This window comes from Triturus cristatus, chromosome 2_1 (assembly GCF_964204655.1).
Source record: "Triturus cristatus chromosome 2_1, aTriCri1.1, whole genome shotgun sequence".
Classification (NCBI taxonomy): Eukaryota; Metazoa; Chordata; class Amphibia; order Caudata; family Salamandridae; genus Triturus; species Triturus cristatus.
The window spans coordinates 563,208,486-563,221,999 of record NC_140581.1 but is presented as its reverse complement, the minus strand read 5'-3'; positions in this window follow the sequence as shown (position 1 = coordinate 563,221,999).

Here is a 13,514-nt window from a genome sequence, read left to right as displayed (position 1 = left end):
CAGTGCAGGGACAAAGGCAGGACTGTGCCATACTCTTTCAAATACGGTACATTCCTGTCCTTTCCCTGTTATGCAGCGCAGGAACGTGACTTGTTGTGTTGTGTGACTTTCACATAAATATGCCCCACAGGGTCTATAAACCTTTTTGCTTTTCTTATTCCTATTTAAAATCATAAAAACTTCATAGGAGGAGTTGATTTTGTGGCGAAATCTAGAAAATATCGGCGTGTTGGAGATTCTGTAAATTTGCTCCTTTCAAAGGAATAAAAAACGATAGCATTTATGGTGCACATAACATCCATCTTTTCATAGATCAAAACCCTGCTGAATGTACTTTAGGAGAGTTGGTCAATGTTATTTCTAAAGATTGGTTTAGTGTTAAAAATATTTATCCAGAAACCTTACTCCTTAATTTAGTGGGAGGGGCAGGAGGGAAAGTATCACCTGTCATTATGAAAAGCAGTTCAAGCCACACGTTTCAGCAACGTAGACAGTCTTATAATGTTCCTATTAAGTTCTTTACTACACTGCGGGTTGATCCCACTTGCGTGCCTTGAACTTATTATAGGATCCTGACAGTGAAGCTAATTTATTTGAAAGCAAGAGTTGTGACTGATTGAATAGAACCATTGTCACTGAAGAGCAATCATCCCTTAAAGTTTGTGAAACCGCAGTGTTGGCAAGCAGAGACATGAACTAAATCCACGTTAGGCATACAGTCAAAGAGGAGTTTTGACATGCATGAAATCTCATGAGACGAATCTTGATGCTTGATGGGATCAGTATAAAAGTCTGACAAATCAGAAGAAATTGTGTGCTCATCGCTTTTGCCGAAACTAATCCGAATGTGTGGTAATGGGGTCAAAATGATCTGCAGTCCTCTAAATGACAAGGAAGGTGATGAAGCTGCCAATGCCAGTCCCCCCTTCATAAGTTCCCCTATGAACAGAGAGCTCCTTCTATACCGAGTAGGCCAGCAAATGGTGTTTAGGAGGTGGATGTGGCTGCCTGTTCAAAAATTGTTACAACTAAGTATGAACAACTACTTTCGCACACATCTTTGGCGATCAATGATGCTAGCTCGAGAAGGAAGCAGTGTATCTCCCTGTCAGCAGTGAGTCTTTTCTCTAAAGAATATACAACTCTGTGTGTGAGCTCTAGTCCCACGCTGGTGGTGGTATTGTGTTACTCAGGTGGGTGGTGCTGAGGAAGCACTGCACCCTCCTTCTCTGGTTTTTCCATCACAACATGCTCACCTAGGGCTTCATTTACAAACTTTTGATGTACGCCAGTGCAGCAGGCCTTCCTGTCAAAAGAAAAGTGGAGGAATGTGCAGTATCTACACATTAGATACAGCGCATTCTTATCCTTCTCCCCTGCGCCGGCACAAAAACACCCATGCATCATGTTGCAAGGGTGCCCGTGTTGAAGGAAAGATTATTTTTGCACAGGAAGAACACCTTCCTGCACAAAAACAATAATTGTTGGCATTTTCCTCTTCCTATGCATGCAAGGTATTTCTCCTGGTTGTGCCACGTGATTCTGATGCATTCCAGGCTTATGATTCTTCATACATATGGGAATGCTTCAGATTCCATGGCACACCCCTTTCAAGCAGTGTTCTGTGTGAAAGGGGCACAAATTTACAAGGCCACGAAAATCCACTTAAAGTGGCGTTGCGAGGGCTTGTAAATATGCTGTGGCACATTGGCACAATGCGCCACCGGAGCATCTAAAACGTGTCACTCCGGCGGAGCGAAAGAGCCTCCAGGGCCTAAATGAGGCCCTTAATGAGGCCCTTAGAGTGGGTGCAGCAACCGTATGATCAGTCACTCAGCTGCTACTTGCACTGCCACCTGAGGGCACTGCACGTCGCACCGCTTCACTTCAAACTGCAGCTCGACACCTGCTGACACCAGCGCTCCAGATTTCACCCTCATGGAGTTTGATTTACAATGTGTCTGACTCCAAGGGCCCAATGGCTCATGCACTGACCTCTGGAACCGACGCTTCCCGTCTCGTCTTTGGAGCTCATCGCAACGTCCATGATGCCCTATATTTCCAAGGTACTGTTTGCAGGTCTTCCTAGCACCATAGCTGGTCCCCCAACTCGCGGTCGGCCTGAATTTTCATATTTTTTGTTTACAGCACCATGATAGCCTCAGACGGAGATATTGACTTCAAGGAATTGTCTTTTATGTTTATTATTACAAAATTCATAACTATTTCTGTGTTGGATTTGTATCATATTGGTCTTGTTTTATGCAGATAAATATTGGATATTTTTCTAAAATTGGTGTGGTGTCCTTTTGTAGTATTTTCTCTGTATTACTGTGTGTTATGTGCAAATGCTTTACACATTGCCACTAAGATAAGCCTGACTGCTCATGCCAAGCTACTAAGAGGGTGAGCAGGGGTTATTTTAAACATGTAACTCCATATCACGACTAGAAGGGAGGGTCCATCCGTGGACAGGGTGCAAACCTGGCAACTAGAGACCCCCACTTCTAATATATATATATATGTATGTATGTATATATATATATATATATCATGCTCCGTGGGGTGTCCGACAAGCGAGCAGCACTCGAAACCACAGACCGCTTTTTCCCCAATAAAAAGCCTTTATTGGTATGAGCAGTACACATTTCAGTCCATTAAAAGCAGCCGACCGCTGCCTGACGCGTTTCGAGATTAACTCTTCCTCATAGGCACTGGCGGTCGAGAGAAGGCAAGGAGGGCTGCCACTTCCTACTTATGCTAAATCGTGGGATCTGATTGGTCCGCTCTGGATGAGCAACACGTTGCAGTCTGGGAAATGCAGTCCTCCGTAGGTCCTCTGATGGATGCCTTCTTGTTAAATGCTCGATAAAGCCCTCAGTGAGCCCTGGAATGCGTCACTGCTCTAGATCCAAGATCTGTGCTCCACAATTGAGTCCCGTGTATCGAGCTCAGTGGCCCCCTGTTTCTGGGATGGTGCTTGCTCGGCGGCAGGACGGCCAACAATAAATCATGCTCCGTGGGGTGTCCGACAAGCGAGCAGCACTCGAAACCACAGACCGCTTTTTCCCCAATAAAAAGCCTTTATTGGTATGAGCAGTACACATTTCAGTCCATTAAAAGCAGCCGACCGCTGCCTGACGCGTTTCGAGATTAACTCTTCCTCATAGGCACTGGCGGTCGAGAGAAGGCAAGGAGGGCTGCCACTTCCTACTTATGCTAAATCGTGGGATCTGATTGGTCCGCTCTGGATGAGCAACACGTTGCAGTCTGGGAAATGCAGTCCTCCGTAGGTCCTCTGATGGATGCCTTCTTGTTAAATGCTCGATAAAGCCCTCAGTGAGCCCTGGAATGCGTCACTGCTCTAGATCCAAGATCTGTGCTCCACAATTGAGTCCCGTGTATCGAGCTCAGTGGCCCCCTGTTTCTGGGATGGTGCTTGCTCGGCGGCAGGACGGCCGCCAATAAATCATGCTCCGTGGGGTGTCCGACAAGCGAGCAGCACTCGAAACCACAGACCGCTTTTTCCCCAATAAAAAGCCTTTATTGGTATGAGCAGTACACATTTCAGTCCATTAAAAGCAGCCGACCGCTGCCTGACGCGTTTCGAGATTAACTCTTCCTCATAGGCACTGGCGGTCGAGAGAAGGCAAGGAGGGCTGCCACTTCCTACTTATGCTAAATCGTGGGATCTGATTGGTCCGCTCTGGATGAGCAACACGTTGCAGTCTGGGAAATGCAGTCCTCCGTAGGTCCTCTGATGGATGCCTTCTTGTTAAATGCTCGATAAAGCCCTCAGTGAGCCCTGGAATGCGTCACTGCTCTAGATCCAAGATCTGTGCTCCACAATTGAGTCCCGTGTATCGAGCTCAGTGGCCCCCTGTTTCTGGGATGGTGCTTGCTCGGCGGCAGGACGGCCGCCAATAAATCATGCTCCGTGGGGTGTCCGACAAGCGAGCAGCACTCGAAACCACAGACCGCTTTTTCCCCAATAAAAAGCCTTTATTGGTATGAGCAGTACACATTTCAGTCCATTAAAAGCAGCCGACCGCTGCCTGACGCGTTTCGAGATTAACTCTTCCTCATAGGCACTGGCGGTCGAGAGAAGGCAAGGAGGGCTGCCACTTCCTACTTATGCTAAATCGTGGGATCTGATTGGTCCGCTCTGGATGAGCAACACGTTGCAGTCTGGGAAATGCAGTCCTCCGTAGGTCCTCTGATGGATGCCTTCTTGTTAAATGCTCGATAAAGCCCTCAGTGAGCCCTGGAATGCGTCACTGCTCTAGATCCAAGATCTGTGCTCCACAATTGAGTCCCGTGTATCGAGCTCAGTGGCCCCCTGTTTCTGGGATGGTGCTTGCTCGGCGGCAGGACGGCCGCCAATAAATCATGCTCCGTGGGGTGTCCGACAAGCGAGCAGCACTCGAAACCACAGACCGCTTTTTCCCCAATAAAAAGCCTTTATTGGTATGAGCAGTACACATTTCAGTCCATTAAAAGCAGCCGACCGCTGCCTGACGCGTTTCGAGATTAACTCTTCCTCATAGGCACTGGCGGTCGAGAGAAGGCAAGGAGGGCTGCCACTTCCTACTTATGCTAAATCGTGGGATCTGATTGGTCCGCTCTGGATGAGCAACACGTTGCAGTCTGGGAAATGCAGTCCTCCGTAGGTCCTCTGATGGATGCCTTCTTGTTAAATGCTCGATAAAGCCCTCAGTGAGCCCTGGAATGCGTCACTGCTCTAGATCCAAGATCTGTGCTCCACAATTGAGTCCCGTGTATCGAGCTCAGTGGCCCCCTGTTTCTGGGATGGTGCTTGCTCGGCGGCAGGACGGCCGCCAATAAATCATGCTCCGTGGGGTGTCCGACAAGCGAGCAGCACTCGAAACCACAGACCGCTTTTTCCCCAATAAAAAGCCTTTATTGGTATGAGCAGTACACATTTCAGTCCATTAAAAGCAGCCGACCGCTGCCTGACGCGTTTCGAGATTAACTCTTCCTCATAGGCACTGGCGGTCGAGAGAAGGCAAGGAGGGCTGCCACTTCCTACTTATGCTAAATCGTGGGATCTGATTGGTCCGCTCTGGATGAGCAACACGTTGCAGTCTGGGAAATGCAGTCCTCCGTAGGTCCTCTGATGGATGCCTTCTTGTTAAATGCTCGATAAAGCCCTCAGTGAGCCCTGGAATGCGTCACTGCTCTAGATCCAAGATCTGTGCTCCACAATTGAGTCCCGTGTATCGAGCTCAGTGGCCCCCTGTTTCTGGGATGGTGCTTGCTCGGCGGCAGGACGGCCGCCAATAAATCATGCTCCGTGGGGTGTCCGACAAGCGAGCAGCACTCGAAACCACAGACCGCTTTTTCCCCAATAAAAAGCCTTTATTGGTATGAGCAGTACACATTTCAGTCCATTAAAAGCAGCCGACCGCTGCCTGACGCGTTTCGAGATTAACTCTTCCTCATAGGCACTGGCGGTCGAGAGAAGGCAAGGAGGGCTGCCACTTCCTACTTATGCTAAATCGTGGGATCTGATTGGTCCGCTCTGGATGAGCAACACGTTGCAGTCTGGGAAATGCAGTCCTCCGTAGGTCCTCTGATGGATGCCTTCTTGTTATATATAATATATATATATATATATATTACCTACTGGCGGTCGCCAGTAGGTAGTTATAGTTAGGACCCCTTTTCCATAGGAAATCCGCAACATTCTATTTTGAATAACTTTGGCGCCGGTCGACGAATCCTCGCGAATTTCTCAAAATAGGTGGGGCGCTACGCTCCGCTCCTACCCTGAAAGTCTCGGGGGGGTTTGTCAAGCGGGGGCTGAGATAAAAGGGGGGTCCCAAAACGCGTTTTTCCCATGCCTTTTTCCATAGGACCTTTAGACACAGCTACAGCCCGAACGGCTGAACAGAATTACTAGAAATTTGGCAGAGAGGTAGTCCTCAGGTCAAGGAAGTGCCTTTTGTAGGTTTGGTGTAAATCTGTTCAGTAGATTCTGAGAAAATAGCCTTTAAATCAATATATATATCTGAGCCAGCTTACGGTACGCTTACCGTAAGCTTACCGTACGCGTACGGTGGCGTGCGCGAGCGCGATTCTGATTGGCTGTTACATCTAAGTAAACATTCGAATCGGTCGAAACCAGGAAGCGGCGGCCGCCATTTTCTCTCTCGCACTCTGAGGGGGGGGGCTGTAAATAAAGGCAAAAAACATATAAAGGGGCTGATTAGACACCGCCCATGCACATAGCCATGTTAGTTGAGTCCTCAAAGGCCAAAAACTGTAAATTTTTATTTTTTGAAAATTTCGCCGATTACGCTTACCGTACGCGTACGGTGCGCTTACGCTAAAAATTTTAATAAAAAAAAAAAAACACTCTCTGTGCATGGCATATTATTGTCATCACTTACAAATTAAATTTAACAGATTACCTATCACAAGGAAGCGCATAATATGTCCTCCATGTGCGCACGGTGCGTAACGTGGGCACGTGGTGCGCGTAGCGCACTGCGTGCCCACCTTGCGTGTACGGCACTAACTGCGTAAAGTGGGCGCGCGGTGCGCGAAGCGCACCGCGTGCTCACCGTGCGCGCACGGTGCGCGAAGCGCACCGTGCGCGCACGGAACGAACTGCGTTAAGTGGGCGTGCACGCCACGAATGGCGTAAAGTAACTTAGCATTTAAAAAAACGTACAAATTCACTGAAAAAACCATAGGTTTCACACACGTTATAGTTAGGAATTAGCATTTAAAAAACCTTGCAAATTCACTGAAAAAACCATAGGTTTCAGACATGTTATAGTTAGCGGAAATTTTACTGATAAAAAACCAATGAAATTCCCCCGTTATAGTTAGTGCAGGCAACTATAACTCACGCGACCGCAATCTTCTGCTGATGACATATGTGTCTTTATGAAAAAAAAATATTTCTATTACATGTATAGCTAAAAATTTATGGAAGAAGACATGGGCAAATAAGTGTCTAAATACAGTATTAGCATCAGCAGAGGATTGCGGTCGCGTGAGTTATAGTTGCCTGCACTAACTATAACGGGGGAATTTCATTGGTTTTTTATCAGTAAAATTTCCGCTAACTATAACATGTCTGAAACCTATGGTTTTTTCAGTGAATATATATATATATATATATATATATATATATATACCAGCCACAGTTCAAAGATTGCTGCGCACTCAGGCAAATATTCAAATTCAATGATTTATTTAGATTCGTTGCAAAACACGATCTGTACACGATCTGCTGACAAACGCGTTTCAGCCTCTTGGCCTTCGTCAATGTCAATGATACTTTACTTCCACTCTCTATTTAAACATTCGATTGGTTAACAGTAATATAAAAAGAGTGGAAATGAAAAGCGGACTGTACATATCCAAATACTCAATGGGAAAAAGGTGTCGGCCATTTTAACACTATGTTATACCACAGTAGACAATGCTAAGTTAATATGCTAAGCCTAAGGGTTCAACGTTACAGTCAGACAAATAAACCAAAATATTTGATTTAATATTTTTAAATGTTTTTTAGCATAATAATAGTTGATCAACCATAAACGCTTTCCTCCATTCCCCAGGCTATTTTAGATACGCCCGTATATTCATTTAGTTTGGATCATAATTACCTCCAACTGGAGTGCGCATACCTCTCTCTTACTTTTTGTCTTTTTACAAAATGAAGCCCTGTATGGGCAAATTAAAATTTATTTGGTAACTTGATTGTGGTTGTCTACATGGTTGCCTTCCATCATTTCCCATTGCGTTTGTATTTCTAAGGGACAGCAGTTTGTATAGATTATCGGGGTATTATCCAATAAAGGACCACAGTTCCTCTTCCTGATTCAGCCCCCTTGGGGTCCTGGTGCGTAACTCCACTATGAGTTTGGCCTCAAGCTGCCTGAGTGACTTGACTCTATCCCCTCCTCTTTCTCCTGTTGGGATTTGGTCTATACAGTAGTATGTCAACTTGTCACTCTTGGCCTCATGTAACCCAGCAAAGTGCCTTGCCACCGGATATGTTTTGTCCCTGTTGGTTATGGCTCTTTTGTGTTCTAAGATGCGTTTCTTTGCTGGGTGTATTGTACTTCCAATGTACTGCAATCCACAGGGGCAAATTAAGCAGTATATCACAAAGCTGGAATTGCAGTTAAGAAGTTTATCAATAGGCCTTTTTAGCTTCTTGCCTGGTACTGCGTAATCTTTTACTTTCTTACAGTTTTTACAAGCCTTGCAATTCATGCAAGGGAAAAAACCCGTAATAGTTGGTTTAATCCGGGGTTTATCCTCAAAGTGGCTTCGCACCAGGATATCTACTACTAAACTGAGAAAAATCCTAATTTTAAGGCTTTCGGTATTCACAGAAGGCATTTAGGAGTCCTAAAGTTAGGAGTCTTAAATTAACTACTACTAAATTGAGAAAAATCCTAATTTTAAGACTTTCGGTATTCACAGAAGGCATTTAGGAGTCCTAAAGTTAGGAGTACTAACTATACTACTACTAAACTGTGAAAAATCATAATTTTAAGACTTTCGGTATTCACAGAAGGCATTTAGGAGTCCTAAAGTTAGGACTCCTAACTTCTGTGAATACCGAAATGAGTAAGAGCCTTCTGTGAATACCAAAATGAGTAAGTGCCTTCTGTGAATACCAAAATGGTAGTAAGTTTAGGATTTTGTCTTAAGTTAGTTCTGTGAATCGGGCCCCCTGAGTGCAGCACATCTGTCATGTAAGGAAGATGACAGTTAAGTTAAACTTCTCAGCATCTAGCAGTCAATATATTCCCAAATTAGTTATAGTTATCTAGTTTGAAGTCCAAAACGATAACGATACACACAGTTCAACAATATTTACAATAAGAAGTTAGGAAACATTATACTGTATACATATGGTGCAACCGCATTCTTCTGGCATTGTCCGTCTTAGGAGTAGATGTGACCCACAGATAAGGATGCAATGGATGTTCCATGTCTTTGCAGAAGAGAAGGTCTGTAAAATGAGAAAAGAAAATGGCAATATTTGAAAGTGAAAGTAAACATGGTATATGAGAAGACAGAGGGGGATATTCAAAAGGAGCTAACGCCAAGTTAACAGCACTTTATTGCAGCTGGTGTTAACAGCCCACAGCACGAGTTTACCCGCGATAGCAGCTGCAAAAAACATCGCCACAGAAGACCCCCGAAATCATCGCTAATGAGATGCAGAGTAGGCGTTCCCGTGTCCAAAGCCGCAACAACACCACTCCACAACATTCACAACGACCAGCCAGAACTGCGATAAGAACACAAAACAGGTGATAAGGTGCGTTAGCAGCAGGAAAATAACACCTGCTCTGACCTGGTGCAAATTCGGCCCACAGCCTGCACCACAAAAGGGAGCACAGCCCACAGCCAAATCCGAAGGGCAACAGATGCCATGGAGCCACTGGTCATGCGGCCCGAAACACCCAAGAGGGCAACAACACCCACCGCCACCACCCCAGGACCCCAACCCCCACCCGGAACACCCCCCTAGACCACCACAAAGGCAGTGCAGACAAAGACAGCGAACCCCCAGGAAAAGCACCAGCCACACAGACCCAACACCTGACAATGTCATTGCCAACTACAGGCTCAAAAGGACAACCATCCTACGCATCCTGACTAACAACGCCCAACAGGCCGACGGCACTAACACAGCAGACAACCAACATCCCACCTCACACAAAGCTGCAGGCTGTGCTGCACCTGTTGGCCCCTGGTACCCCCCAACCAACACCCGCCACAGTCGGAGGAGTCACACAGCCAGCCAAATCCAAGTCCCTCACACCTGACCTGGGCATCACCATCAGCCTGGTACCCCAGCCCCTATACGTCCAACAAAATGCGCAGGATCCGCTGGACACCAAACAAGGCCCATACACCATAGCTGGATGCACGCACGTGTTGGAGGCAATCCACAGCACACATGTCATACCTGTGCCCCCTGGTGACACAGCACACAATCACCACAACAGAAAGCACACATCTCACATCAATGTGCAGGCAACAACCGAACACCATGGAACCTCCCCCAATCTCGCCTCCAAATACCCAGCCAGTGTGCACTATTCCTCCATTCTCCGAAAGTCCATCAGCAGCCAGCGTCCCCAGGATGGCACCAAGGGAAATTCACAGCCCTTTGGCAAGTTCCAAATGAACACCTCAACTCCACAACCATGCAACCACAACTCTGGCAATAAACACATCACAAAATCAAAACCAACATGCCAAACAACATGCCCACCCACCAGACACAACAGAACAATTCACAATGGTAACCTGGGCAAGCAGTGAACATGAGCCATCACCGGCATGGCACCTCAGCCACACACTAGCCCAATGTGGGGAGAGGTGGCAACCAGGCATGTGCGAAGGAGGCAGGAGAACCATGACTGGGAAAGCACAATAGTGGCAGAGATGTGCTTGACAGACCGCAGCATGCAGAACACACCCATATCCATGGCGACATACACCTCTGGTGTATGGAGTGTACTGGATGCAACCATGTCACCCCAGCCAGCGGGGGAGTTAGCGGAAATGTTACCTGTTACGCTGCCCTCCTGGAAACGTGAGCGGAGTGGGATGGTCCGGCATGCGCCAGGCCACCGTAGGGGTGTGAATAAAAAGCACGTAGCCCTGGGCATGGTCCTCTTCCGGAAAGCCCAACGTCTCTGCCAGGGTGGCACCTCTCACCACGCCACAAGGCTGACTCTGTCCTTGGGAGTGGAGTTGCCTGCGATCCTGTGCGTCTGCCATACCCTGGCCCGCTGGATCACCAACCCGTCAGGCCCACCCCTGTGCAGCCAGGCCACACTGATTACCTTCTGCCACCGGCGTGTATCAAGGAGGGCCATCCACGTGCCTGCGCAAGCTCCAAGCCTGAGTCCCGTGTCCTTGGCATCCTCTCAGACCATCACTGCATCCACGACACAGGCCCACTTTAGACCTTTCTTGTTGACGTACTCTACTGCCGCCTCCGGCCTACACTATGGTCAAGTAGGTCACACATTTGGAACTGAGTCTTGATTACACCATGGCAGTGAACATTATTTAAGGCAGAGTTCATGTCACTATACTCCTTTTTAATGTGGTGCCACCAAGTCTGTGCATAGCATTACAACCACATGTGTCTGTGGGCCTACGCGGATTACTGCCCTCGGCCAATGCTGCGCAAGAGTAGGTCACAGAATTGGAACTGAACATCGATCATTCAAAGGCAGAATACGTATCATTGAACGCATGGAGAAGAGTAAGAGGAAGACGTGGTTCAGTCCGGAGGGAATAGGATCATCGATACGGAGGTGATCGAACACTACCGACAACTGCCCTGGTGTCACTAACTCTGTGCATCGTGAGCCAACGACAGGCGGGTTTAGGCCACTACTGACCGCTGCCTCCGGCCTACTCTGCAGTCCAGTAGGTCACAGAGTCTTGATTTAATGATGGCGGAATTCATATCAGTGTACCGGCATAATCGCAGACTGCATCCCCTATCAGCACCGGTACCACTAAGTCTGTTCCCCAACATTCATGGACACTCTCTGGTCGTACATGTAGCTGATACCGAATTGGTGGTGAAAACGAGGCTGTCGCTTTCCACTCCACCATTTGCTGCTTTCGGATAACATCAGACCTTCCTCATCATGCCATGGAGGACACCTTCCTCTGTCCCCTGCAAAACTCTGCCACATTCACCATCGACATCGATGAGGACCCGCTCACTGTGCATGGACCCACCTCAGTGCACCGAAAGTCACTGTCCCGTGGCAGGGTGCCTGTGCCGGCCACTGTGCATCCTGGGCCACTAACTCTGTGCTGGCCAGGTCCGGGACCCCTCCTTCTGAGATATTGGATGGCCTCTGAGGCGATAGCCTTAGGGTCATCGATGCCATGTGTCTGTGGCCCAGCGCTGTCCGCTGCCTCTGGCCTCAACTGCGGTCCAACAGGGCTCACACACCAAATCGAGTCCTGACCGGCCCGGATGTCGCATCACCGCATGCCACCACCCCCAGGATCACCTCCAACCGTCATCTGTCAGAGTCGAAACGGTGGTCCTGACAGACTTACAGAGTTGCTCACACTTGTCGTGGATGCCATCATCAGACTGACACCCTGCTAGGCACTCCAGGTGCCACTGACTCAGTGCACCGCAAGCCATCATCCGTTACTGATTGAGTTTTGTGCTGTGGAGAGGTTGCTCAGCGATGTCATCACAAGCAGTGTGGGAGACCTGAGACGTTGATGAAGAAGATGATGCAAATGTAACACACCCCACTGCATCTGCATCAGGAATATCTCGAAGGGACACAATCCGAGACTTTTTCTTCACATGGGCGCGCTCAACTGTAGTGCCCAGACCTCAGAGCACTGCAACTCACGGACACATTCTGTTTGCTCATTGTGTGCAATCTGGACTTGCTCAGGCTACCTCCATGAAGCTCCCCAGTTCTTCCTGGGATGCTGGTGTTGTCTTTTTATGTATTCATAGTGTTAACTGTTGTATTTGTTGCCAGCACCAACAACTCCCTGAGGGCTGGCTTGCACCCAACCCACACACATCCAGCACAGGCATCACTGTACATGTGGTCCTGCCAATAAAGGGGCCGGGCGCACGTGCCCATAGCCAGTTCAACATCATATTTGCTTGTTTCCCTGTGGTCTTGTTGTATGCATGGGGGCCCAGGAGCCTGCGCCACCACCTTGTGTTGTGTACAGCAGCTGCAGGCATGTCACTGCAGGCATCAGGTTTGAGCTTGGACATGTAGCTTTGTTGTCACCCACTTAAATCGTAAGCGGAGTGGCCTGGGCCATCGTACACAGGGCCAATATGGGTGTGTGACTGATATGCGTGTGCCCCTGGGCATGGTTGTGTACTGTGAATGTGCATCTGCATGTGTCCCTATGGCAGTGTGGGTCTCCTTTGTGGGGTGTAGGTGGTCCAAGAAGGGTAATAGATACCAACGTATGTGATCTAGTTCTCCTTCCATGGGTTGGGACCCCACCCACACCTGTTGGGCCACCTCCTTTTGGCATGCTGACACATGGCATTGGGGTGCCATGTGTGGGTGGGTGAAGTGTCGTGAGCCAGCTGTGCTTGCGGGTACTTCCTGCTGTGTGGCCTGTTGCAGGCTCTGTGTTCTCCTCTAAGTAGCTTGGCTGCCCGGTTCCTGGTGGTGGGTTGCGTGGGATGTCCATGGGCTGTTGTCTGGCGTCGGTTTTGAAGGTGTGGTGGTCCTCTCCGGCATCACAGATGTGTTGTCTTCTGTGCTCTGCTGGAGGCATTGTGTGCCCCTCTGCAATGTGAAGGGGAGATGCATGTTGACATTGTATTGACATGTATGTTGGCACATTTTTCTGGGTTACATGCAGACTGTGTGACAATGTACATTGTGACTGTTTGGTAGGTGCTTACTACTGCTGCGGGACAGTGTACATTTGGACTACATGATGGATATGAGGTCGTACGCGTACATTTCCAT